Genomic DNA, 27,127 nt, shown 5'->3' on the forward strand with positions numbered 1-27,127 from the left:
TCTGGAATATTCCATGATCCTCCACCTCACAGATTGACCGTGCCATTTGTCCACTCTTTCCCATCGCACCCCATAGAAGTGCTTTTCAGTATTCATCACACCTCCCGTGTGCATTTAGGTGGGATGCAACGCACTTTGACCATGGAGCAAGTGAGATGGTCCAGTTTTGACTAGTTCTGAGTAGTTTTTCATGGAGAACTTCTGGGAGATGCTGTAATCAATTGACCTTGTTCTTTTAGGGGTTGGAACAACACTTTTAGGGACTTAAGAAACCTTGGTTTATGGACATTTATGATTGGGGTTGTAGTGCCCAAAAATGTCTATAACAAGAGGCGAGCCCAAATGCCACTTCGTAGAAGCACAAGGTGGAGCAGTCAATTGAAAAGGTGGTATGATGACATAACCCAAGACGTAGTGGAAATCATGTGACTATGTTAGTCCATTCATTGGCATAAAAGGGGCCCCACAAAGAATGTTATCCCAAAACATCATGCTTAGATTAATTAGTGAGTGTGCTAGTAGAATGGGCTAGGCTAATGGACCTAGGAGATGGTGAAAGTCTCAATTAGCTGACGACCTTCCATATATATATATATATGGCATAGTTCGATGGGCAACCAAAACCATCAATGAGTTGGTAGCCTATGTATATATATATATATATATATGGCATAGTACGGTGGGCAACCAAAACCATCAACAAGTTGGCAGCCTATGTGCTCATGCTAGGTAGCAGTAAGAGGCTGAATAGAATGCCATTGTCATGTGGCAAAAGGATAATGAGGCAGTGGGAAACTATACATAACCTTAAATCTTGATCCAGAAGCCAAGTTAGGAAAAATTTTATATCACCAGAAATGTCTTATCATGATGGTTACAATAGTGATATTCATTTTCACTACTAAAGATAGAAAAGAAATTGATTTTATCTGATTTCTCGAACTGTACAAGAGAGATCGGAATACCAAGTGAAAAATTTCATGCTCGAATTGAGGTGGGGGATGTTTACAGGTGGTATCAGAGCATTTAGGTTCAACGTTTGGATTTTATGGTCTCTATCATGGGCAAATGACCAGTAGGGTACCTATAAAGGGTTTAATATTGATTTTTAGAAATTATCTAAATGAATGTGTAGGTGTTAAAAGTTGGCATATAATTGATTTATTGCATGCATGGATGATGTGGTTATATTTTAATTTAGATATGTAGCATGGCACTAACAGTTTGTATTAACTAATATTTGATTGATGAATATGTAACACAGAGGAAGTGATGCTTGTGGCTTGATGTTGATTATCATGGATATACTAACATGTCCTATTGTGTTACAAAAAAATTCAACATGGAATCTTCATAAGTGCAAGTTCAGTCTTATGATTGTGTTTATTAATTTGTCTCATGACATATCTAACAATTGTGTTCAGATGAAAACACAACAATAACAACAAAATACAGTGAAACACATAGAAATGAGGATCAGAATGGTGTAATATAGCTCCGACTAGTCACAACATGGAAATGAAGAGGCTAGATCAAATGAAGAAGAAATATCAAATGGCTAATGGGGAGGGGAAAACTCTCTGATTAGCTAGATACTTTGAGGATCCTAAGGGTTGAAGTTAGAAGTGTAACCACCCAATCCGACATTTACCCATGTTCACAACCTACCAAGGTAAACATGAGAACAAAGAGTTACTATGACATGACCTGACCTCCAAGATCAATTTAAGGAAGTGGGTCCTACAATTGACCATGAACTGACAACTCACAACATCCCTCAGGGCTACATGTTAAAATTTGCAACTAAGGCCAAATTCCACCTTGGGACAACTCATTTTATGGAGATGATGATCGAATTAAATTCCTCTTTTCAATAGGACCAAAATTAATATAAATATCATCCAATTTGGACAAGAAAATGCATGTTTTTGAATTTATGCCCACACATATGCAAATTATTTCGGTCATCCACATTATCGTGTATGCTCATGAATCCCAATGGACGTGACTCTTCACCCTCAATGAATTTTATAAATATAATTTTCCTCTCACCTCATTTGGAATCATCATCACTCACACATTCTTCTCCTTCCTTCTCTCATTGGTTAATACAGCATTGGGTATTCTCTATCTCTCACATGTGTGGCGGAAGGAGGTCGACTTTGTAGAAAAAATCGTAGGGCCAGAAATCTCAGGAGTTGACCCACCTTGGCTAGCGTTGACCATAGACTCTTCGACCATCTTTGACTCCGACTTTTGGTGGATTATTTTTGTTTCTTTAGGATTCTTTTTGGACATATAAATCAAGAGAATTTCAAAAATTTTGACCAGCGATGACTTCAAGGTTGACTACAACTTTGACGACAGAAAGTTGCAACAAAATTTCTCTATCCTTTGACTAAATTTGACAAGACTATTTTGGGCTGATTTTGACCAAAAAGGAATGGTTAATTTGACTGTGGTTGACTGAGCTCAAGAAGGAAGTTTTAACAATTGTGTTGACCATATTTGACTTTCTAGTTAGGGTTGAGTTTGATTTTAGTTGACTATAGATTTGACAGGGCTAGTTTGACTTGAATTTGGCAAGTCAATTTTGAATTTTGTACTCTCTCTCTCTGTTGAACATTTGATATAATAATAATAAGAATTGATCAAAGAGTTTTCCCCACATTGGGGTTTTTCCCTAGCATCTGCCAAATCTGGTGTCATCTTCTCGTGGCTTCCCTTTGGCATTCTATCTTATGTTTTATCTACAATTACTGTCAATGTGATTTATGGTTATGTGATTGCTATTGGAATACTAAATTGGAAGTTGTCATTGGGCTGCTAAAGGAACATTGAAGTAATTGTGCTAAGCATAGAATATACCATTGTTAAACAAAATTAACACTACATGACACTTAAGGGCCAAAGAACCACCCTAGGTGACCAAACCCTTAGGTGGGGATGCTTTTGAATTACTTAGACTCCCAAATTCATGCATGATAAGCCCTGGTTGTGGTTACAGGCGTCCAACACAGAGAAAATTTTAAGAATGGAAATTAATTTTAAATTTTAGAAACCTCAAGGAATCTTACTGGTTCCTAATATCAAAACTATAAATATTTGGAAATATCTCAGTAAAAAAATTCAAATTTCTAATGATTTTCTATATAATATCTATAAATTTTTGGTAATCCTTAAGGTAAAATAATTTTATATCATAAAGTTTGGGCGAACCATTTTTAGAAAAAATGAAAATTGGCAAACATTTTTTTTTTAAGCATGGAAAATTAGCCCACTTATGAATATGATCCCCTAAAATTTTCCATGCTCCAATTGCATGCAAAACGCTACCTGAGTGCAGTTGTGACCCAACTTGCCTAGTTCAGAGGGTGCGATCCTGATATCTGAGCCACAATTCCAGATCAGCCTCCATACCACTACTCAGAACTGCATCAATCTTTCCAAAATCATAAATGACATAATGACGATGTTATTTATACAAAACTTGAATAAGAATATGACCTAACCAAGTAATTCATTTCATCAAACTTATGGTGAACATGTAATCTATAGGTCATGAATGAATTTCTGATCATATTAGTCTGAAACTTATATGAGAATCACCAAGAATGTCTAATTCCCTCTCATAATAGTTCGAATAACATTTGTTAGTCCATGCATTCATCAAACATTCATACATTCATCAAAACATGTGAAGAGTCATAAGTAATATACATCACATAACTAGCATATAACCAGCATAGAACCCATGGAAACTCAACCATAATATTTCCAACATAATTGCTACAAATGTTCATACATAACAATAACGAAATGTCTCATAATAACATATGAAAATAACAACCAAGCCAGGGACTTCGACGTACCACCCGACCATAGGGTGGGATGAACCAAATCTCACTTTCATCGAATCCCCCCATGCCATATTCGAAGCATGAATGTGGGATCTCATGGAATAAACCAAGCCAAATCAAGCCAAGGGTTCTAGAGGCCAAACCACCTCAACCCTCAACCCCAATGATTCCACCTTAATGATTGGACATTACTAACACCAACTAGATCAATATTTATCCAACTTGTCCAGGGATCCAAGAACTAGTAACTCAACCCAAAACCTTCTAGGGTTGTTGGCTTTTTGGGGGCCTCACACATGTTTGGAGTTAACTAGCAAAACAAATCCCTACACTACTGGCCCTTTTGGCATCAGCCCACAGTGCGCGAACTGAAGTCTCACCTGAAGTAGTATGGGGGGATGCTGGAACCAAGTTTCCACACCCTTGAGATGTCTAAGGTGTCGATTTAGTCCAACAGTGCTTACCTTAGCACAGGTCACTTAGTGCACTATCCTGACCTGCGAGACCTTCGCGATCTGTTAGGATCGCTTTTCGCGCAACCCTAACCAGGGGCTGAGATGATTTTGTGCTGCTAGGGTAGCGATCTGCACTATTTCACCAAGTTACCCCACGTATCTTACTTATCTTCTTACAATTGTTAGTTAACTTCGCCTAAAAAGATACTTTATCTCACATTCACTTAATGAACACAATCAGATATGTTTGTGCACTGTATAAACAACAAAAATGCAATTTATACCCAATATATTCAATGCAAAAAACAGGAAATAATTACACAGAATTGATACAAAAACTTCTCTTTATTAATGCTTCCATGGTTACAGACTCGACTCACCCTGCACACTCAGCTACAGGGGTCGGCGCACTCAGTTACAGAATACTAGGCCTTTGCGCAATCAACTGTAGAGCCTTCTCCTACTATATGACCATTCTTCAAATTCACCTACTCCAAGAATAATCTATTTATTAAATTATTTCTAAAATCTAAACTCCAAACCAATAATTCAATTTACCACATATATTATATAGTGAAGAAATTTTCTATACTAATTACTTATAAAAATTTATAATGGATTATTTGAACCATTTAACATTAAACCAATGATTTAATCATTTTTATACCTATCACATTTGATGAGCTAAATTTATAAAATTCTATCAAAATATATTCCAATAATAACCTATTAATTAAATTAAATCTAAACTCCAAATCCAAACCAATATTACAACTCAATCACCATACCACATATATTATAGTATGGAGGAGTCTTCCATACTAGATACCTATACAAAACCATACCACATATATTAGAATATGGAGGAGTCTTCCATACTAGATAACTATACTATTGGATTATCAAACCATTTAACATCAAACTAATGGTTTTATCATTTTTATCACATTTGATGAGTTAAATTTTGAACAACTTGTCAAATATGTTCTCAAACAAAAATAAATCATTATGTAAAATGTTAAAAGTTTAGGCATGTTTGCATATTATGCTTTTTGGGAATTGGAAAAATGATGATTTTATTTTTAATTACTTTTTATTCATAATAATGATTTCATTTTAAAATTATAGTGTGTTTAGATATCAAATTAATACTTGAGACACTTTTTCATTGAATAATGGATCTTTTTTATATAATGATTTGACCATTTATTTTATACATGTATTGATATCGATTAGTTCATTATATTTTTTTCATCTATCTCAATGCTTTTAGAGTGGAAAATGTGGAAGAATCAGCTCATAGGACCATTTTTTCGGTGGGACCCAATTTATCAAATTGGGGTGAGAAACCTTCCAAGAGAATTTTGAGGCATCAAATGACATTTTTGGGTAAAACTTTGCTTCTTTAGATGTGCACCTTTTTTTCCTATTCTATACATAGATACCTTTCCAACGACACAAGAAGCATATCAATCAAATTCCATATGCAAAAGTTATGTCACTTAGAAGCTGGCCTTTATGTTTTCACCACCATAATTTGAGAGGATGCCTCGTCATCCCTTATTATTCATGGAAAAAGGGTTTGACATGTGATTATCATGAAGAATACTCTAGAATAATTCATAATTTAACTCTGGTTAAGAGTCGAGGTAGTCAAACTTAACCACTAGTAGGCTATTGGGTTTTGTTATAATTGGGCTACTAGGAGAAAAGGGGGTTCCATTCTTCCAAGTGCATTTGTTTTGTAGATGAGAAAAAATAGTCGACAAGGATAGGAGATAGAGCACACAGAGAGGATTTGTGCATTGTAGTAGCCCATGAGCCGCAAGCTATACTTTTTCGTAATCACATCCAACTTTTATTCAAAGAAAGATAGTGTTGCAAACTCACCTTCAAGCTGATCTTTATTCAAAAAGTGTTTACCAAGTTATACCTTGTGTCAAATCATGGTTTGTGATTTTTATTTCATTGTTCTTTTTTTTTGCATAATTTTAATTTGCATGTATATGCAATTAATAATAACCAGCAGATCCATAAATTTAAAGAGAAATATAGCTTTAGTATATATGTTGTGATAAGCTGTCCAATGGAATATCCACGATAATTTACAAATAAGTTATACATTGTTTATTTCTCTTTGCAATTGATCATGTAGTTTGAAGAAAGAAAAAAACATGTTCTTAACTTATAAAATACTTAGAAACGATTTATTTTACTTTTAACTCTCATTACAAGGAAATCTAGTTTTAGTGAAGAATTTAGTGAAATCCCTTTTCCCTTTAGTATAGATTTTTAAAAAAATGATCTTTTTGGAATATAAATGTTTGAGTGCATAATAATCATATAAGCACAATGATGTAATATATTTAACAATTTGCTAGTGCATCAAAACTAGAGAAACCATGGTGGAGAAATTAATTTGGTACTCCACACTCTTATATTTGCACAAGTGAATAATGCATTAGGGAACTAAAATGGGTGGCTCATCATATTTAAGGTAAAAAGGAAATAGCAATGGGTTTATAATTTTTACCATTTTAAATGCATTTTCCCTCTTGAATGAAGTATGGTGCTTATGAAGTTCTGATTTGGTCCTTACTCTTCATTTGTGATTTAAACTAATTAAAAAAAAAAAAAAAACTTCTATTGAATTTTCACATTTCCAAAGACATTTTTCATCTACCATGAAAATAAAATTATATAATTTTCATTGTTATGGCTTATTTCACATTTCCATGTTTTTTATTATGGTTTTAATATAAATTTATTAAAGTAAAAAATAAAAATAAAATCAAATATTGATGGTATGCTTATATTCAAATGTTTTTAGTTGTGGATTGGGTATACATAGGTTGCACCTTCACAATGTAAAACATTATGTATTGGACATATTGTTTTTTCTAATACATCACATATTCTTCTATAAAGCTTAATACATTATTAAATTGGCATGCCATCATTGATATGTTATATCTTTGATATATTATATCTTACTTTAATAGTGATATATCCTTAAGCCATAAGAAAAAAACTAATATAGTTAATATACATCACCGAATTCCTTTTAAGCTAATTGAAGACACTTTCTACCATATATAACAAAAATAAAATACACTAGATCATCAAAATGCATCATCATTTTGATGTAATTATGTATTCATGATTAGAGATATGTTCTTTCTATGTCAATGCTTCTCAATAACCAAAGAAATATTTATACTATGATAAATATAAAAACAAAATCATACAACTTGCATTTTGATGTAATTATGTATTTATGATTAGAGATATCATTATGTATTTATGATTAGAGATATGTGTTTATGCTCACATATCTAGCATGCACGAGATAGCGTTTATGCTCACATACTGTAAACCCAGGTAACAACTTTGACGAAAGTAAAAATAAATGTAAGACATTATTGCCCATGTCACCAAGTAAATGAAGGGTGGCATCATCCATCTGGAGAAGGGTGGCTTAGTGTCATGCCCGTTGGGCGTTTGACATTTCCATCCCACATTTATAAATTTATATTTATATTGAAGTTCGACCGTGAGTGAATCCTGAGGGAAAATCAGTACACTTGCAAACCTGGTGGATAGAAATTTATATCCAGAAAACCATAATTTGTGATTTTCAAGTTTTACCTATTTACAATTTTCCTATTGATTATAATGTTTGGCTTTCAAATTCCTATTCCTTTGTTTAAAGAATGCTTCATACAAAATTAACTAAAGTAATGTTGGTTCCTAAGAAACATCATAATATTTTATTTTTTCGAAATCCTCATTCAACACTGGACTAGAGTTTGATTACAACGTAAAAAAAACCTCACTTTCATAGAGAGTTTTAATTACGAAGGTTTATCAAAAGTTTTGATTATGAAGGGTGGTTTCTAAGATTGGCTATGCGGCTCTGCACTGGGTACTTTGTTGGTAGTTTCTTTTATTTTTTAAACTCTTTCCAGTCATTTCCCAAACGAATATGGCTCCCTATAATTCATCCTCAGGATTTTTCAAGCATTCACTTAGGGTTTTCAGGCATTCCCTTAGTCTTGTTTACTCCTTCACAACACATTCTAAGCTACGACGAGGATTGTGGGCAATGTTCCATGTCTCGTCATCGGGTACTCTTGCAACTAAATTTGTATTGCCTCTGTATCACCATCTTAATTTCCTGTAAATTATTTTAATTTCTAGTTTTGCTTACAGACCGTTCTGGAGACTCCAGCCCTTATTTACCTCAAAATACAGATAATATTCTGGGTGCTCTTTTGTTGCAACAATTACTCATTATGCTTTTCTTCCTTCCATGAATTTTACTAACAGTAACCCTTGCATACTTTCAGGTTTGATTCACAACCAGATGTTGTTTTAAAGTAGAACCACACTATGTTACCAGGTTCCTTAATAAATCCCCTCTTTTGTTTCATTGTCGCAGGCCCCCTTTTTTGGTGACCATACCCTGACATGTTTCTCGACATTTTCTTGAAATGATTGATTGCGTTAGAGTTGGCGAATAGTTCTATACATGTCGTGTGGTTATTACAAATTATATAAAAAGGCCTTTTGTTATATACTTCTTTTGTGATGTCTCCATACACAGTCCATCTGCCTTAAACTTACTTAAGCTCAATTGGATACTCTAAGTTATGTCTGGACTTTTATGTTAGGGTTTCCTTTGAAAACCCTTGTTCAAAACACTCCAATTTAGAATTTGATGATAGAAAATATGAACCAAATATAAACCAAGGATGCCAATTGAGAGCTTGAAATATACTAATAAACTCTTCGGAGGAACTGAATCTCAGTCAATGATCTAGGAAATTTGAATGTCGATGAAGCACGTGCTCTTGAAAAGGCCCAGAAAAGACATATGTTGAGGATCCATGTGTAGTGCGACATGATTTAGCAAACCAAAAGGTGAAGGATGCACATGCAGCTTAAAAGAGTATGTCAAAGATAAATGGTGCACTTTGGGGGCCTGCCAAACAACTTTAGCACCAGCCTCAAGAGCATCTTTTCCTGGTGAACAAGGGCAGTTGAAAAAGGAGACAAGAGATACCCGTAAAGATAAAGAACATGGATCTAAGGACATTGAAGGGAAGAAAAAGGCAGTGAGGAATTTGATTTAGTAGAAACTATTACCGAGAAGAATATAACCAAATCTAAAAATGATGAAAAAAATTTCCGAGCAACAAAAAAACACAAAATGAAGAAATGATGGCATAGCTTGAAACACCGATGGGTGTGCATAGTCACACTTGGTATGAGACAAAGAGAACTATATTTATATTCCCAAATATTCAAATATTTATTTCACTTGATTAATTTTAATCCTGAAAGGACATTTAACCATATATATTATGGCTATGGAACTCAATTTATCAAAATCCTTACCATTTTAGAAATTCCCAAATATTTGATATTTATTTCACTTGATTAATTTTAATCCTGAAAGGATATTTAGCCATATATATTATGGCTATGGAACTCAATTTATCAAAATCCTTACCATTTTAGGAATGGAAGTCTTGCTGAAGTTTTTCTAGCTTCTCTCTGTAGCTACATAATTATGAATGAACCCTATTTCCTTGTTTCACAAGCACCCAAGGAAAATTTATATAAAAGGATGTTATAACCCCAAGGTCATTTTGCAACAAGATGTCATGTGGTTCAACTTGGTAACTATGGTAGAAGGTTAGCAATTGATCAAAATTTATTTTCTTGATTATATGCTTATTATATTTCATCTCTTCTATGTCTAGAAAACAAACTACAATTAACATGTTTGAAAGACATAAAGTTTAGTTGCAAACTATGGTATGTGCCATTACAGCTACCGTGATAAAATTCACATATATCCTAGTACCATTATTATACTGCTACTCTGCCTATGCCAATAATCAACATGATTAAATAATGGTGTCTTTCATATGTATGTGTATTTATTAGCACAACTCACTTTTGTTGAGTCTTATTGGAAGCCATTCTTTAGCATGGAAAATCCCTATTTTTTCATAGATAAAGTCCAACTATAGGAGTACCAAGGACGCACAATTTCCATATTAACATCACATCATATCCCACCTTTACACGATGGCATCATACCATCTGTGTCAAACTCTAGGAAATGTCGCAGTTATCCATAATCACACGTGACTTGTCTTCATAGAGTTTTGAAATTTCAATAGTGAAGCAATTTTATGGTTTGAAAGTTTCAATAAATATTTTTTGTATTAGAGTGGGGATGATTAGAATGGATTGGTTTTTGAAGTTCGCAGGGAGGGGCCATGGTGGGTACATGTAATGAATGTATGAGGCCAATGTGGTTGTGGGGTAGATGCCTACAATATTTGAATTTTTTCCCTTTTCTTTGCATTTTGATTGTGCTTATCGATGACTTTTGAAGGTCAATTGGCAGCAGGATTTTTTTTTTAAATGGATAAGATGACATTAGTGGGTGTATATTTTAAGTGTATTGAACATAATGAAATGGGTTTTATTGAATATGTTTTGAGCCTATTTAGCTTGGGTATGAATAAACTCAGATGTTTGATCTTCTTTTATTACACCCAAATAGTTACACCTCAATTCTATGAGAAGCGTCTTGGCTTGATAAGGTTAGATACGTGTATAAAAACCTACAATTTCCTTATTATTTGTTTTTAATAGTGTATATCTTAGTTACATAATCTAATGACATAAGTAACCACTCTCTCCCTGATCACTGGTTAGAGCGAGGCTTGAAATCCCCCCAAGACGGAATTAGTTTGCCTACCAAAGGCTTGTTCTAGAGGAAGGTGTATGGGACTTTACTCATCCATGTGAGTGGGTTATATAGTATCTTATTCTCGGATTCAAAATAAAATTTTAGACAAGGAATTTGGTATGGGTTTAATGCACAAAGAATGCAAGAATTTATCATTCTAAGTGAATAAGGTTAGTAGTATAGAGGTTCATTGCAGGTCTCAAGACTGTATCTCTATTCTAGATGGATTGTCACAGAGTGCATTCATGTAAAACTCTAATGGTTGTTGTCTATATTTCAGTTCTTTTAATTTCAACAAGTAAGAACTCAATCTAATAACTTCATTATCCATTACATATATATACAAACTTCATCTTTTGAAGCATTAGTGGTTGCATGTTGCGTTAATGTGTGTTTTTGAAATTTGAAGGGTTCCTACATCCATTAAGGCCGAAAATTGGGTTAATGTGGGTTATGGTTGTATGTTGTTTGGTATTGCACATTGCAGGGGAAAATGAGCCGGAGGAATCACCACAACCAAACCCTAGAATTGGTGTAAACTATGGAATAGAAGGGAACAATTTTCCATCACCGAAGCAGGTAGCCAAGATGCTTGGAAACACCATTGTCAATAGAGTCAAGATCTACAACTCATATCGCTTTATACTACAAGCATTTTCCAACACACACATTGCAGTTGTTGTGAATATTGAAAAAAGGAAAGTGCAGAGGATAAGTGCTAGCCCAACTGTAGACCAAGCTTGGGTGGGTCAGAGTATTTCTCCTTACTACACTTCAAACTTAATAATTATGATCACTGTAGGGAATGAGGTCCTTACAAATAGTGATGGGTCATTAGACTCTCCTCTAGTGCCTACAATACAAAACATTCATTATGGTTTGGTTTCTTAAGGTATCTACCCCACATAATATGTATATCCTTTCAAGTTTATTTCCTCCTTCGGCCTCCACATTTTCTACTAGTTTACTACCAATTATGAGGCCTCTCGTCAAATTCTTGGATAATATAGTTGCTCCATTTATGTGGAATGCATATCCTTATTTTTCATACAAAGACTATCCCAAAGAAGTTTCATTGAGCTATGTGTTGTTTGGGAATTCTCTAGGGATTTCATATCGAAAAGGGTTCACCTCTAACAATATGCTAGATGATTGAATTGATTCCATTTGATTTTCTATGGTTTCTTTGGGTCACAATGACACTATCCCTGTAACTGTCTTTGAGACCGGTTGGCCTTCCAAAGGAGACCCAGATGATATAGGAGTGAATCTTGAGAATGCTAGAAACTATAACACCAGAGTCATCAAACATGTTACTTCCAATGAAGGAACTCCAATGAGGCCTAATAAAGTCATAAAGAACTTTATTTTTTCACTTTATAACAACAACGATAAGCCAAGGCCAATAACTAAGAGGAACATTGGGCTACTAAACCCAGATGGTTCAAAAGTATATGATGTATATTTGAGTTGTGGTTGGTGTGTATCTCCTCCTCCACCATATTCACCTCCTGCAAGTCCATGGGCTAACCCGATTTCTTTATTCTTAGGACCAACGAAAGGTTCAAGGGGAGGCCTTGGTACTGTTGTTTGTTGCATTGTCAAACCAAGTTCTGATCCATTTGTTCTTCAAGAGTCTTTGGATTTTTCTTGTGGGTTTGGTGGTGTAGATTGTGCTTCAATTCGTTAGGGTGGACCTTGCTATAATCCAAATACCACTGATGCCCATGCTTCATATGCAATGAATAGTTACTATCATTTTCACAATACAAATTACTGGATTTGTGATTTCAAAGGCACTCGTCTGGTCACATTTACTGATCCAAGGATTCTTCCACTCATTTTCTCTTCAAAGGAATTTCTTCCTTTACCATTTCCTTTTTTTTTCTGGCTACTTGAAACATATGATGCATTATTTGTTTTTGTGCTTCATATTTAATATGATTCAATACATCAAATTTCCATATATTGGGAATTGGACATGGAATTATTCTTCTATATTCCAATTTATGCACTATAATCACTCATAATGTATAGTTCAAATTTTTAAACCAAAATTTCCATGAAGATACCAGCTTGCAGGTCACTAAAATTTTCAATATAAACTATTAAAATGAGGGTCTGACTAGTTAGATCATGTGTTATTTTGGTTTAGGCTATGGATCTTGTCACTATCCTCAAGAATGAGCATCAAATAAAATTGGCAAGGTGCTTTCAGTAACTCAATCTTATCCCTTCCTCTTGGATATCAATGATTGTAAAAGCCAATCCTTTTTCCAGAACAATGGACTGATTGTAATACTCATTATCTGAACCAGTTGGTAGTTGTGATGGTGTGCTTACAAATGATTTTGTAAGCCTGAGGAATTTTAGCAAGTTATCCAAAATGTGATTTAAACTTAATCGTCACATGTATTAATAGAACCATTGGAGCTTATTCGACATATGTATTTATAGTACCACTGCCTAGATATGAAATTCAGGGAACTTATTATCATTTCTAATCAATTGGGATCGAAAGTGTAATGCGTTTGAATGAATTGTGCGAATATTGCTAAAGAAATACATCAATTGTGTTATGATATTGGTTCAGGGTAGAATGAGGAATCTCTTTCACCCTTGGGATAAGGGAAACGGGGAACAACGAAGCATGAGATATTTGATTCACTGGGAGAATTGAAGAGGTTGGTGGAACTTTCATACGTGGGTGAATAATTGGTATCTAATGATAGCACCCCATCTCAACACCTCTCTGAAGCTTAGGAATAGAATAGATATGAAGATTCATAGCCCATATCCATTGTGTGTGTTTCTCTTCCAGCCTCGTTGAAGTTTTTCTACTCATGATGGGAATTGTGTCTCTATGAACTCTAAGCAGTGGTAGTAGTTAATGCATTTTATTATTGTTTGGTCTGCTTGATAGTTGGGAAATACCCTAACTTGGTTCTGCATAAATACTTTCTATCTTTATAATGCATAAACTGTGTATTGGTTTTGTCTAATTGTATTTTTGCTTTTGGGTGTTGTTGCAAGATATATTTACTGTATTGGCTTATGTTTGACACATTCTTCAAATGGGTAGTACTGCCTATATACAATTGTAACCTTAATACAGATTAGGACTTCCATTTTTCTGGGAAACTAACTATTTAGTTTCACTTTGTTAAACATAGCTTATACTTGAACTTCTTGTGTATTATCCATGTTTTTTATCAAATGAGTGGATCTACCCTGAAAGAGTGTTTGAATTCTTCATTGTATTTGTTTTAGGCATGCTGATCAGCTGGTTCATTTATTTTTATTGTCACCCTATCCGCAGTAATCAGGTCCCATGAAGAAGATTGTTTAGTATGTTTGATTGAAATTTGTGGAGATTCTTTTTTATGTAAATTCCAAACGGTTAGTTAAATTTGTTATCAAATTAAACCATCCAATTAAAATTAGTTCATACTAACATGACTTGACTAATATGAAGATATTGAATCAAAACTAGGTTTTTGTGATATGACTTAATTGATATGAATCCAATTCAATGATGGGTGACTTGTTGGGTTGGTGAAATCCTCACTTAGGATACACATTTTATCTTTCCAGAGCATTTGTTTTCCTTCTAAATTCCATTTGACCAATATTTGTAGCTAACTTGAATTCTAATGTGTACAGTTGTTACTAATTACATCATGCTATCGAATTAAAGTATTTTCATTCACCATGGTCCATAAGAATTGGTTATAAGTCATAACCAAGATATTTTTGAAAAATTCTTTCTTATGGAGTGAATATACAAGGAAGGTGCTTATAAGAATGAACACACATTAATAAAACAACCATATAAACATGGTGTCTTCTTGTATCTTCCTCTCATAGTGTATAGTTGTATTGCATTGGTGTTACAATGTGCAGTAGCTATAAAAAAAAAGAGAGTGAGAATAGTGAACAACAAGTCTTGAACTAAGGGAAAAGTGGTAAGAATGTAAGAATGTTTTCCTAGCATATAAAGGCCTCAAAGGGGTTCAAAGAATGTTACAATGTACATTCCCTTAAAAAACAATTGAGAGTAAGAATAGTGAAAATCAAATCTTGAACTAGGCGAAAAGTAGTAATAATGTTTGCGGGGCATACAATATGTTCAAAGAAAGCCTTCTAGAAAACTATTTATACAACATACATCATTATACATGGAGAATGGTTTATGTTTGGCCTTCCTATTGGGATGTCATATTTTGAGTCGGTCTGGATGCTCCTCATCAATTTTTTTGGCTTTTTATCTAATGCCAAATCAAGCAATAGATAGGGGTTGTAAAGTGTTTCATTTAGTTGACTTGAATATCCATTTTCATTTTCAAGTCAAGTGTCTTCATTGAATTTGACTTAAAATTAAAATTTCCAACGTGTGTTGAATCATATCTTTGATTTTGAAAGAACTATGGTTTGAGATAATAGAACATAGTTAATTAAATTTTAAAAATATTTGGTTAAACCAAACAAAAATGGCTAATTTTGATCAAAATTTGTTGATTTATAGTATGATCTTCCACCTTCTTGTATTCAATGAAAGTCTTCATCGTTGAATCATTCTACATTGGTGAAAATTTTTACTTGATTTGTTATATATATTGTCTATATTTGACCATATTGTTCCCCATAATGTCAAATCTTGTGTTTGCTGGATTTGTTGATCAATGGTGGAAGCAAGGTCCAATATTAATTCAAGGTGATCTTGATCAATTTTTCCTAATTGTTTGAGCAATATTGAAACATATGGTTTGAGAACTTTGTCATTGAAAAATGCATATTACTACACATTGTTTATAAATGAAAGTGTAAGGTCCATACTAGGGTCTCTAGATTTTCCATTTTGGGTCTCTGAATAATGCATTTTGCAAGTTTAATTGAACAATATCTTTAAGTTTGAACTAATGTATGAAGTTGTGGAAGTTCCATTACTATTTATACTTTATTATTGTTAATTGGACTTATTGGTTGGTTGATGCAATCTATTGGATGAATTATTTATCACACTATGTTAATTATTATTCCAATGCTATGTCTTGATGGTATTTCCTTGTTTGAGTTGCTAATGGAGATGGTTCTTTAAAGACAATGTTATCAAATATTGGGATTAGAAACCCAAACATACTTGGAAAGAATTGAGCCATGGTGTGTTGTGGATAGCCCTTTATGTGTTGGGTGTGCATGGTTGTAAATTTAGCATATGCATGGTTGTACATATGTGATATATGGACAATTCTTGATCAATTTTGTTTTTCTCTATGATTAGGGATAGGATTTTTTCAATTCATTGAGTTGGGTGCTAAGCACATATGAGAATATTTCCATAAGTCATTCATTATCATATTTCCACCTAACTGACATCTATAACTAACCTTAATTCTAATAAATGAATAAATTATTAATTACATCATGGTATTCATTTAAAATGTTTTTATCTATCATGTGCACTAGGTACAAATATTTTTTTTTTGACAAACTCCTGCCTATAGTGTGATATACTTGTTCGTGAACAATAGTTTTCCCTCTTGGGAATTCCATTTGATAAAACTACATTGATAGAACATGAATTATCAGATGAAAATCCACAGTTCCCTTTTATGATTTCTATTTGATTGACCAATGTTGATAGCTAACATGAATTATTATTTGTATAATAGTTTCTATTATAGCATGTTATCAATTAAAGGTGCTTCCATCATGAGCACTAGGTGTTATCAATTAAAGGTGTTTCCACCAAATATTATAAGCCCTAGGAATAATATTATAAGTCCAAGGGATTATAAACCCCAACATTAATATTATTTTATATAATTAATATTATAAACCGTAAAATTAATATATCAAACCTAAGATTAATATTAAACCAAAGAGAATAATATTAAACCATAAGATTTATATTATAAACCCTCGGATTAATATTATAAACCCTACCATTATAAACCTTAAGATTATAAACCCTAAACCAAATATTATAACCTACAATAAACCCTAAACCTTAAACCCTATGATTATAAACCATAAACCCAATATTATAAAGCACAATAAACACTAAACCCTAAACCTAATATTATAAAGAAGAATATTAAAACATAATATATTCAATGTCATACTAAAACATTTAATAAATTGTAATGTAATATATCATTGTGACAATGTCTGTCACGTTGTTTATCCAATTGCGATGATGCTTATCACACTTCGATGTTGCTTATCACAGTGCGACGTTTCTTGTCCCATGGTTGACCACGGTTGATTATGGTTGAACATGTTTGATCATGGTTGACATTGATTGACCATAATTAACCATGACTGACCATATGTAACCATGAACAACTAAAGATTACTATGGTTGACCATGATTAAACTTAGTTGATCAAGGTTTACCATATTCAACCATAGAGACTTTGATCATGGTTGGCAATGGTTATGACTATCGTTGACCAAAGGTGACCACAACCCAAGGGATTAACATTATAAACCCAAGGGATTAATAAACATAATCGATTAATATTATAAACACTAGGGGTAAATATTATAAACACAAGGGATCAAAATATCAAACCTAACATTAATATTATAAACACTAAAATTATACACCCTAATATATTATACATATTAGAGATTAATATTATAAACCCAAGGAACTATTGATATTATAAACCAAAGGGGTTAATAAACCCAGTGGAATAATATTAAACCGTATGATTTATATTATAAACCCTAGGATTAATATTATAAACCAGAAACCCAATATTATAAACAAGAACATTAAAATCTAATCTATTTAATGTCAAATGTGGCATTGAATAAGTTACAATGTAATATATCATTGCGACTGATTACCACACTACTTATCGCATTGTGACAATGCTTGTCAAATTATGATGTTTAATAGATTTATGTACCATTCCAACCCCACAATATTAAACCCTAATACTATACCAAATATTATAAACCCTAGGATTAATATTATAAGTCCAAGGGATTATAAACCCCAAAATTAATATTAATTTCTAGAATTAATATTATAAACCGTAAAATTAATATATCAAACCTAAGATTAATATTATAAACCCAAGAGAATAATATTAAACCATAGGATTTATATTATAAACCCTAGGATTAATATTATAAACCCTACCATTATAGACCTTAAGATTATAAACCCTAAACCAAATATTATAACCTACAATAAATCCTAAACCCTATGATTATAAACCATAGACCCAATATTATAAAGAAGAATATTAAAACATAATCTATTCAATGTCACAATGAAACATTGAATACATTGCAATGCAATATATCATTGTGACAATGTCTGTCATGTTGCTTATCAAATTGCGATGATTCTTACCACACTTCGATGTTGCTTGTCACATTGTGACATTTCTTGTCCCATTGTTGACCACGATTGATTATGGTTGAACATGTTTGATCATGATTGACATTGATTGACCATAGATAACCATGACTGACCATATCTAACCATGGTTGACCAAATATTATCATGATTGACCAAAGATTAACATGATTAAACGTGGTTGATCAAGGTTTACCATTTTCAACCATAGAGACTTTGATCATGGTTGATGTGACTATCGTTTACCAAAGGTGACCACAAGATTGTCACCATGGTCGTGACTAAGGTTGGCCAAATATGAGAATGATAGACTGTGGTTGAACTATGTTTCGCACGGTTGAAAATGATTGTCCATGGTTTGATATATTTAGGCATGGTCAACCATACTTTTCAATGATAAAATATGGTTATCCAATTTTACAGTGGTTGGCCACGTTCAAACATAGAGAGCATGGTTGACCATGCTTGACCACTCTAATATCGGTTGATCCTAGTTGGTCATTAGGAAGGGGTAGAGCAACAAGTTTTCTAGGTTGGGAGGGATGGGAATGGTTGACCAAGGTTGACCATGGATGAACATGGATGACCAAGGTTAACCATGGTTGACTATAGCTAACTAAGATTGTGTATCATTGAGAATGGGTGACAATGAGTAACAATGATTGATCATGTATGACCATGATTGAGTTTGTTTTACCATGTTTGACTTTGGTTGGTTTTGTTTCTCCATATTTAATTATAATACAAATATAATCAATATTATTTATTAATATTAATCCCAATAATAACAATATTAATATTAAAAATGTTAATGTTAATATCTTTGAGCTAAGACTTCTGTGATCCATAATATTATTAACAACATCTTCCAGAAAAAATCACATAGGAAATATTCTTATTGACGTGTTTCGAACCATCTAGTGTGGTTCATCTTTAGGATAAGATGAGGTACCAGATCAGGGCAATGAAATAAATAGATGTAGAGAGCTACTAACTAGTCATTAGTGAGTAACGACTAGTTTGATTGAGGACAGAGGAAAGATTTGAATTAAAATTTTTTAAGTTAAATCAATTAAATATTATTTTTTAGTGGAGGTGGAGTGGGTGAAGATGGAGGTGAGGGAGGTGACATGGGTGGAGGTGGTAACTATGGAATACGTTGCTTTATCAAGTGGATCACACTTCTCAGAGAGAACCGAGTGAGCTCTTCCTTGCTCTCTCACTACGGTGAAATTAATGGACTGTTTTCTAATTCCTTGCTACCTTTCTAGATTTTTCCGCTCCACGTCGTTGCAAACATTAATGTATTCGCATGACCCGTTTTTCCCATAACAACATCTTAATCCAAGTATTCCAAGATTTAATATACTTACCTCGCAGTCCTTTGAGAAAATGTCGTTCTGCTTCGCTGTAGCTCACGGTTGTGTCTATCACAAACTCAGTGATGAATCCCCCTATTATCCGGTCGAGCCAGTGGTCCACAACTCTCACGATCTTGTCTTCTAATGCCTCTAGTCTGCACACTAATTCCGGAATCCACACTATGGGTTGGTCGAGCTTACACCTTCCCTGACTGTCGGCTAATCTCGCGATCCACTCATATAGCTCAGAAGGAAAGGATGTGAAGAAAATCCCGTGGATTTCTGTATATACATACCAATCCAGCCACCTTTTCTCAGATGCTTGCGGAGTTTTGTTTTCCTGTGTCACGAACTTGTGAATCTTTTGGTCCAACCACCCTTCAATTTCCTTCTTTGTTGGGTTCCAGTGTTCCGACATTAGACATCCCTTAGGCAGATCCCAGCACCTGCAATGGAGCCATTTGTTCGCTACGTGGGGCCTGACCCAAGTTCAACAGTGAGTTTAGCCAAGCAAATCCTGGTACTACCAACCCTTTCAGCAACAGTCCGCGGAGCGTAGATCGAGGTCTCACCTGAGGTAGTATAGGAGGGTTCTGGAACTAGGTTTCCGCACCCTAGGGATGTCTTGTTGAGGATTCTGGAGGTGCGCGATCCTAAACTATGCACTGCACTGCCCTCCATAGCTTTCTATCCTTCGCAACCCATGCACTCCTTGGTGAACACAGTATTATCCTAATCTCGATCATTACTGTGCTAATATATTAGTGCTTTTAACTTAGTTTGTGCGAGCCCAGTGTTCTTATAACTTATTCACTTCTCGATAAGTGTGCATAACCAAAACACATACTAATGCATAAAGATAAACAGTTTATAGAAATCCAGATCTACAAATAGATGCACAATATTTTGAATCAACTTATCTTTATTAATCAGCCTTTCCAAGTTCAGTACATTACAGACCCGACTTCGCCCTGCACACTCAGCTGCAGGGGTCCGCGCACTCAGTTGCAGACTCTACTAGGCTTCTGTGCACTCAGCTGCAAAGCCTCTACCTACTACTATGACCCAAAACACTTCAGATTCACTCCTATCTTTTAATCATGCCTTCACATCTATCTATTACTTGTTCATCCAACAAAACTTGAGACTCTACACATAGAGCCTCGCTCTATTTATACAATCCCATGGTCCATGGACCATGGGTAGGCTGACACACTTTTCATTAAACTATATTATTTTAGCGCGGACAACCCTAGACTCTCATGCTCCGCGCCCGCATTTTGCAAGGTCTTTACATTACATTGACTAGAACTTGGGCTTTAAGCCCCAAAACCTTGCTATGGGGGGATTTTCTACCCAACAGTCGTGTATGTTTTCATATGATGAAAAGCAATGGGACAAACTCAAGAAAAGGCTCTAATATGCTTCAGACAATTATTATTTGGTTTTCTTGTTTTGGTGATTGATGATTATAGTATGTTGATTCTATTTAGAAGTGGCTTTGGATTTGTATAAATTGTTGATGCCTTGATGGATAACTGATTGATGAACATAATTTCATTTCCTTACTGATATATGAGATAATATGATCAGATCTGATAGTGAACAGTTGGCACAGGTTTAGGGGGAGCATTTTCTATGCTTCTAATAATGCATTGTTGGCATTATGTTTGCTTGAGAATTTCTTGTTACGTAATGATGCTTATATTAGTGATGCTCATGTTCCCGAAGTTTTGGAATGATGCATCATTCTTTTTTGTGGTTATGGGTTTTATTCATGGATGATTACTTAAGTTGCATATTGATGAAGTGGTGTTGGTGTGATAGTTATTCTTGCATGAAGAAAATGGGCCAAGAGAATGATGTTGCCGTAGGTTTCATGAAGAAATTTGCTAAATGATGCTTGGAGACATTTCATCCTTATTCACATGTTGACGATGTTGAGGAATGATGCTACTTTTCCCTATATTTCTTTATGATGATATGCTTGGTTCTCACATATCTCGGTTGATGCATGAAAATATATGTTGCTTTGATGAATGTTGATTGAGGCTATTCCTACAAAGGGAAAGAGAAATTTGACTTTGATAAGGCCAAGAGGTCGAGTTGATAGCGGATCTCTATGGAAAAATCTTATGATGGCGATGTTGCATACTTGGTCACAGGTTGATGATATTGAATCTAAATTGTCTTATCTTGCAAATTGATCATGAAAAATGTGCTACTGACAGATGCTTATGGTGCAGATCCTGTATGGTGTATGATAGTTTCTGATGACTATCATGGTCTCTTTGAGGTTTGTTTGGTCACGGTTATAAATTTCATATATGTCTTTTGATGTAAATTTCATGTTAAGATCTATGAAGTAATTGTAATATTCAGTCATGATTGAACTATTGAGGTAAAATCTATTATGAATGTAATCCCATTTTGGCTAGTTGATGTAATAATGAAGTCAAATATGTAGCCCCACTGTGATTGGGTGATTGATGTAAGTTTGAGTCCTTGGTAATAGGAAAATTTATATTCATAGAGTCATGTACTTCATTGCGCATCCTTTAGAAGTTTCAATGTGTGCTTAGAGGGAGCATGGTCGGGATTCAGTGTTCATACTCAGTAGATTAGATCTACAAAACTCATGTCAACAAAGGGAGAGAGGCCTTCATTCATCATTGGTCAGCCCTTTGCCCTTGATGTCAAAGGGGGAGAGTAACTTGGTGTTTGAAAATATTGGTGCTTATCTTGATGTGGTTTATAGGTATTTACAGGTTGTGGTGACCAAACACCAAAGTAGTTGCCATCAAGTCCAAAGGGGGAGATTGTGGGCATTATGACTAATGTGTTTTCCTTCACGGAAACCTACTTAATGAATATGTAAACAAGATGTGTCTACATGTGACAGAGAGTTTAGTCAAAGGAATAGAAGTTGAGAGATAGAAGAATTATAAAGATGAAGCATGAAGAACTATATGTGGGTTCTATGAACCAAATTCACGTACAGACGTGGGTATGAAGAAGAAAATGCATGTATGGTTTCTGTACCATGGTATTCTAAATATCAATGGTCTTTACCATAATATTGACCCATGGTATTGATCCCAACAACAAATATTTGATCCAGTCAAAGAATACCAAAAGTGTTAGTGTGGTTTTGACCTGTGCTGTTGGATAACGGCTAAGCTATATAAGGAGATGAAGATCAAAGCATTTTTTGCGCAAGTGATGGATATTTCATGAATAGTTAGATCTAAATCAAGTGTGCATGTAATGAACTATTAATAAATTGTTTTATCTAAAACTAAGTGTGCACACGAGAATTTGATGATGGATCACATCCAATAGATCTGAAATAACTATATTGATATTGGATTGATTAGATCTGTAATATTTATGTCTGAGGCATGTTTTTTATATATGTGAAGAGATTGGTTTGTTATGAAGATATGATGTGCAACAAAGCTAGAAGTCAGTAATTGCAGATCTATACATGGGTTTGATAACCTAAAAGGTGCATACATACGCCGGTTTAATACTTGTAAGTCGCGTATCTATTGAGATCTATATGCGGGTTTTATTCCTTAAAATCTTGTATACATCCGGAAGTGTTTTGAGGAAAGAACATACATAAGTTAAGGATTTTGTTGAATAAGATGTTTGGTCAGTCTAGTCAATCTTGTTGTGTTTCTGTTGTCTGTGAATGAAGTCTTACTTGATGATCTGGGTTTAAGAGTGATGATTGAAGTTGAATTGATTGATTGAATAGTGATGATGATGCTAGCTATATGTGATTGAAGATTTGTGATGGTTATGTCATTTTCTCATAATGATCCAGTGGTTCAGGGTTTAACTTAGTGCGTGTTTCAAAATAATAGTGATTATGTTTAAGGGTTCATTGTTTTGATATTTGTACGTGGGTATGCTTCAAGGAAGTCGCATATACATGCGGATTTTCTAAAGTAAAGTAGCGTATGTATTCTGACATTTTATTGATCAGGGTTTTCAGTTGGTTCATTTGGCTGATGAAATGTTTGGGTTCAGTATTGGTATTCTGGTTACAGTGATCCAATTGCTTTGGTTGCTTGAGAATAAGTTGATTGATTTGGGTCTCAGCTGGTTCGGTGATTAGTTGATTTAGTTGGTTCAATGATCCAATGATTTTTTGTAGTGAACGGTTTCAGTTTTGATATTTGATATTCGGCTTAAATGATGGTAGTGGCTCTAGTATGAAAAACTTATGAAACATGGCCTACAAATTTGATGTTTTGGTTTAGGTGGATCCAGTCTGAAAATTTATGAAACATGGTCCACAAAAGTACAGAGGGTTGGATTCTTCAGTAAGGGAGTCGAATCTTCCTTCCATTGGTAGTTGGTAAATCAGATCATGCGGTAGGAGCTCCCTTCTGGTGGGTGTTGGTAAATGATATCAAGGGGTTGGAGCTACCTTCCAGTGGATGCTAGAAAACGAGAGAAGGTTGTAGCACTCTACAGGTGGGTACCTCCGTGATGGTATGACTCTACACCATTACAATATTGTAAGAAGTTTTTCATTATAATAAAAGATGAAGACAAACACGACAACAATGGTGGTTTTTTCCCACATTGGGTTTCCACCTAAAAATCCGGATGTTCATGTGTGTTGATGTGTTGCTTATGTGTAATGGTTTATTCTATTCTTACTCCACATGGTTACTATTTAATTAATGCCTATTGAAGTACTGATACACTGGTTTAAGTTAAACAAATGATGAATTAACTGAAAAGTAATTTAACTCGATATATGCTAGTTGTCTGCATAACAGTGCCGTATATATGCAAGTTTCTTTCAGTAAAGTTGCGTACAGAAAGATGAAAAAAGAATTAAAGTTTAAAGTGAGTTTTAAATACACTTCCCTCCTCCCTACTCTTAGTGTTTTTTTCCGGCACTATGTTGTTTTTTTAAGTGTCTAAGTGTGTGATCATAGTGAAGTCCTATCACTATTCACATTAGTTTCACTGATCCCACACTTAGCCAAATTTCTGAAAATTCCCAGCAACTTAGCCTCATCTGGCCTTTTTGAACTGTGCATTGTGCAGTTCCAACAATCAAGCTGCAACCTTACCTCTTGAAATTGTGCAATGCGTAGTTCCTTTCTCCCACGACTATAAAATAAGCGGTTTTAGTGCTCAAGCCCGAGCCTTGGCCTCCAAAATTACGTAATTCAGCCCTCTAGCTTGGCCCCAACTATGCATTGTGCAATATATGGGCTCAAGCTCAAACCCTGATCTCTTGAACTACATAATTACATAATATCTATGCCTACTCTTCCTCCTCGAAATGTACAGTTGGATGAAACAGTACAAAATCCCTCATCCTTGCACACTAACTCCCAAAACTGCCCAATTTCTCTCTCTTGCCCAATTAGTAATCCGCATTGTGTAGTCTCAAGGCTTAAGCCTCAACCCTGAGCTCTTGAACTATGCAATTTCGCAATCACCTGGGTCCCTTTATCGTCAAAAACTGTGCAGTAGGTTGATCTAGTGCCCATCCCTTTATCCTACCACACTAAGCTCCTAGATTGCATAGTTTTATTCCTTAGTCTAGCTTGAATGGTGCATTGCATAGTCTAAAGGCTCAAGCTTCACCTCTAATTTTCTGAGATGTGGAATTGCACAATCATTGAGCTTCTTTCCCAGCCTATCGCCCAGTTCTGACTCAGTTAGTGGATCAATATGCACCATATTAGACTAGGGGTTTATCAGAGTTATGTTGTCTTGTCATGAGTGGATTGCAGATGCAGGAACTCTATCATGCTATGGCAAGGTGATAAAGAAGGAGATGGATTAGGAGGAAATGATAGAAGACAACTCTGTAGCTAAGGAGATAAGATGATCATCAAGAAAGAAGAAGAAGGAACACCAGATAATAACAGAAAATGAAATATCAAGACCACATGGAAGTCTCCTTATCTTCAAGTTATAAGGAGGAGGAAGAATAAGAAGATGCACCATATTTTCGAGAAGACACAAAGAAAGAAGCAACAAAGAATGGATTGAAATTTCCATGTCGTCATGTAGTTCATATCATCAGTGTCATGTCATGTCATTTCATGTAATTTCATGAGTCATCATGTGCCACATCATTTTGTAAAATACGTAATTCAATATTGGATAAATGTATTGTAAAGTGGAAGTCCAAAGGACATGTACAAAATATTGGGAGATATAAAGTCTAAAAGTCATGGGAAGTCAAGCAGTCATGAGGGTAGTCAAAATGTCACAAGAAAGGTGAAGCATCACCTCCCCATTGGTTATATATACACCTTCATTGCGTGGGTAAAGGAATTTCACCTTGGTTCCTCTCGCAAGGCATTAAAGAGACCAACTAGTTCTTTTGAGGAGCAAGGAGTGTCTCCAATGCTCCACTAATGGAGTTAGTGGTGTTCATTGTATACATGTGTCTTGTAATTTTTACTTAATATCAAAAGCCTTATGGCAAACATGTTCTTCATGCATGGATTATAAATATTTGTAAGATTGTTCTGTGAATTTTTGTAATTCATGTTTTCTTTCATTTGTGCTAAAGTAGTTGAATTATTTCAGTTATGCTGATACTTATAATATTGAGAATGTCCTGTGATGGTTATTATCACTGTCACATTCTTGTGGACTATTCCGCTGGATATTATACAAATATTTCTTGCTGTATTAGTTGCCATGACCTTCACATCTCTATCGACTGTTCCACTAGATGTTGAACAAATTATTCTTGTTTATGTGTGTCTCTACTAGGGTCGTACTATTACCTCTCTCTTACAGGCTCACTTCATTTACCCTTCTATAGTAAATGAACTTTGACACACATATGAAAAAACACTCACCAGGAACATCCCGTTTCTTTTCGAAGAAACATTTGCATTCCTCTATCTTTGCTGATAATTAGAGACAAGGAAAATTTGTAAGAATACATGTTAACCATGCCAATACTTCAGATGGGGATCCTATTTCGAATGATGTGAGGTCAACTGGAAGGAGGTTCTTGCATCTCTCTTGTTATTCACTATGTGGGAGCAGTCCTTGGTGGGCTCCTACCTATCTAAGTGGTTTGTAGAGAATAAGAAATATAGATTCATCCCATTCTATATCATATGGGGTATCTAAATGGCACAAAATGCTTTGATTTTTTATCAGAGGGAGATGGGCATGAGGGATACTAGGATCAAGATGACACACTACTTTCTAGAGAAAGGAACTATGATCCATAAACATCCTAGAAGATGCATTATTATGAAGGATTTTAAGCACAGTTTCTTGGTCATATTTTT

General features: G+C 34.5%; 1 pseudogene; it reads left to right on the plus strand.

Annotated features, from left to right (window-relative positions):
* The first annotated feature begins 11,531 nt into the window (after positions 1–11,531).
* LOC149172563 (glucan endo-1,3-beta-D-glucosidase pseudogene) lies at positions 11,532–13,274 on the plus strand (annotated as a pseudogene).
* Positions 13,275–27,127: the final 13,853 nt, after the last annotated feature.

The sequence above is a fragment of the Pinus tabuliformis genome, chromosome 4_2 (genome assembly GCF_031772625.1).
Source record: "Pinus tabuliformis cultivar Carrire ecotype Pingquan chromosome 4_2, CPIR1, whole genome shotgun sequence".
NCBI lineage: Eukaryota > Viridiplantae > Streptophyta > Pinopsida > Pinales > Pinaceae > Pinus > Pinus tabuliformis.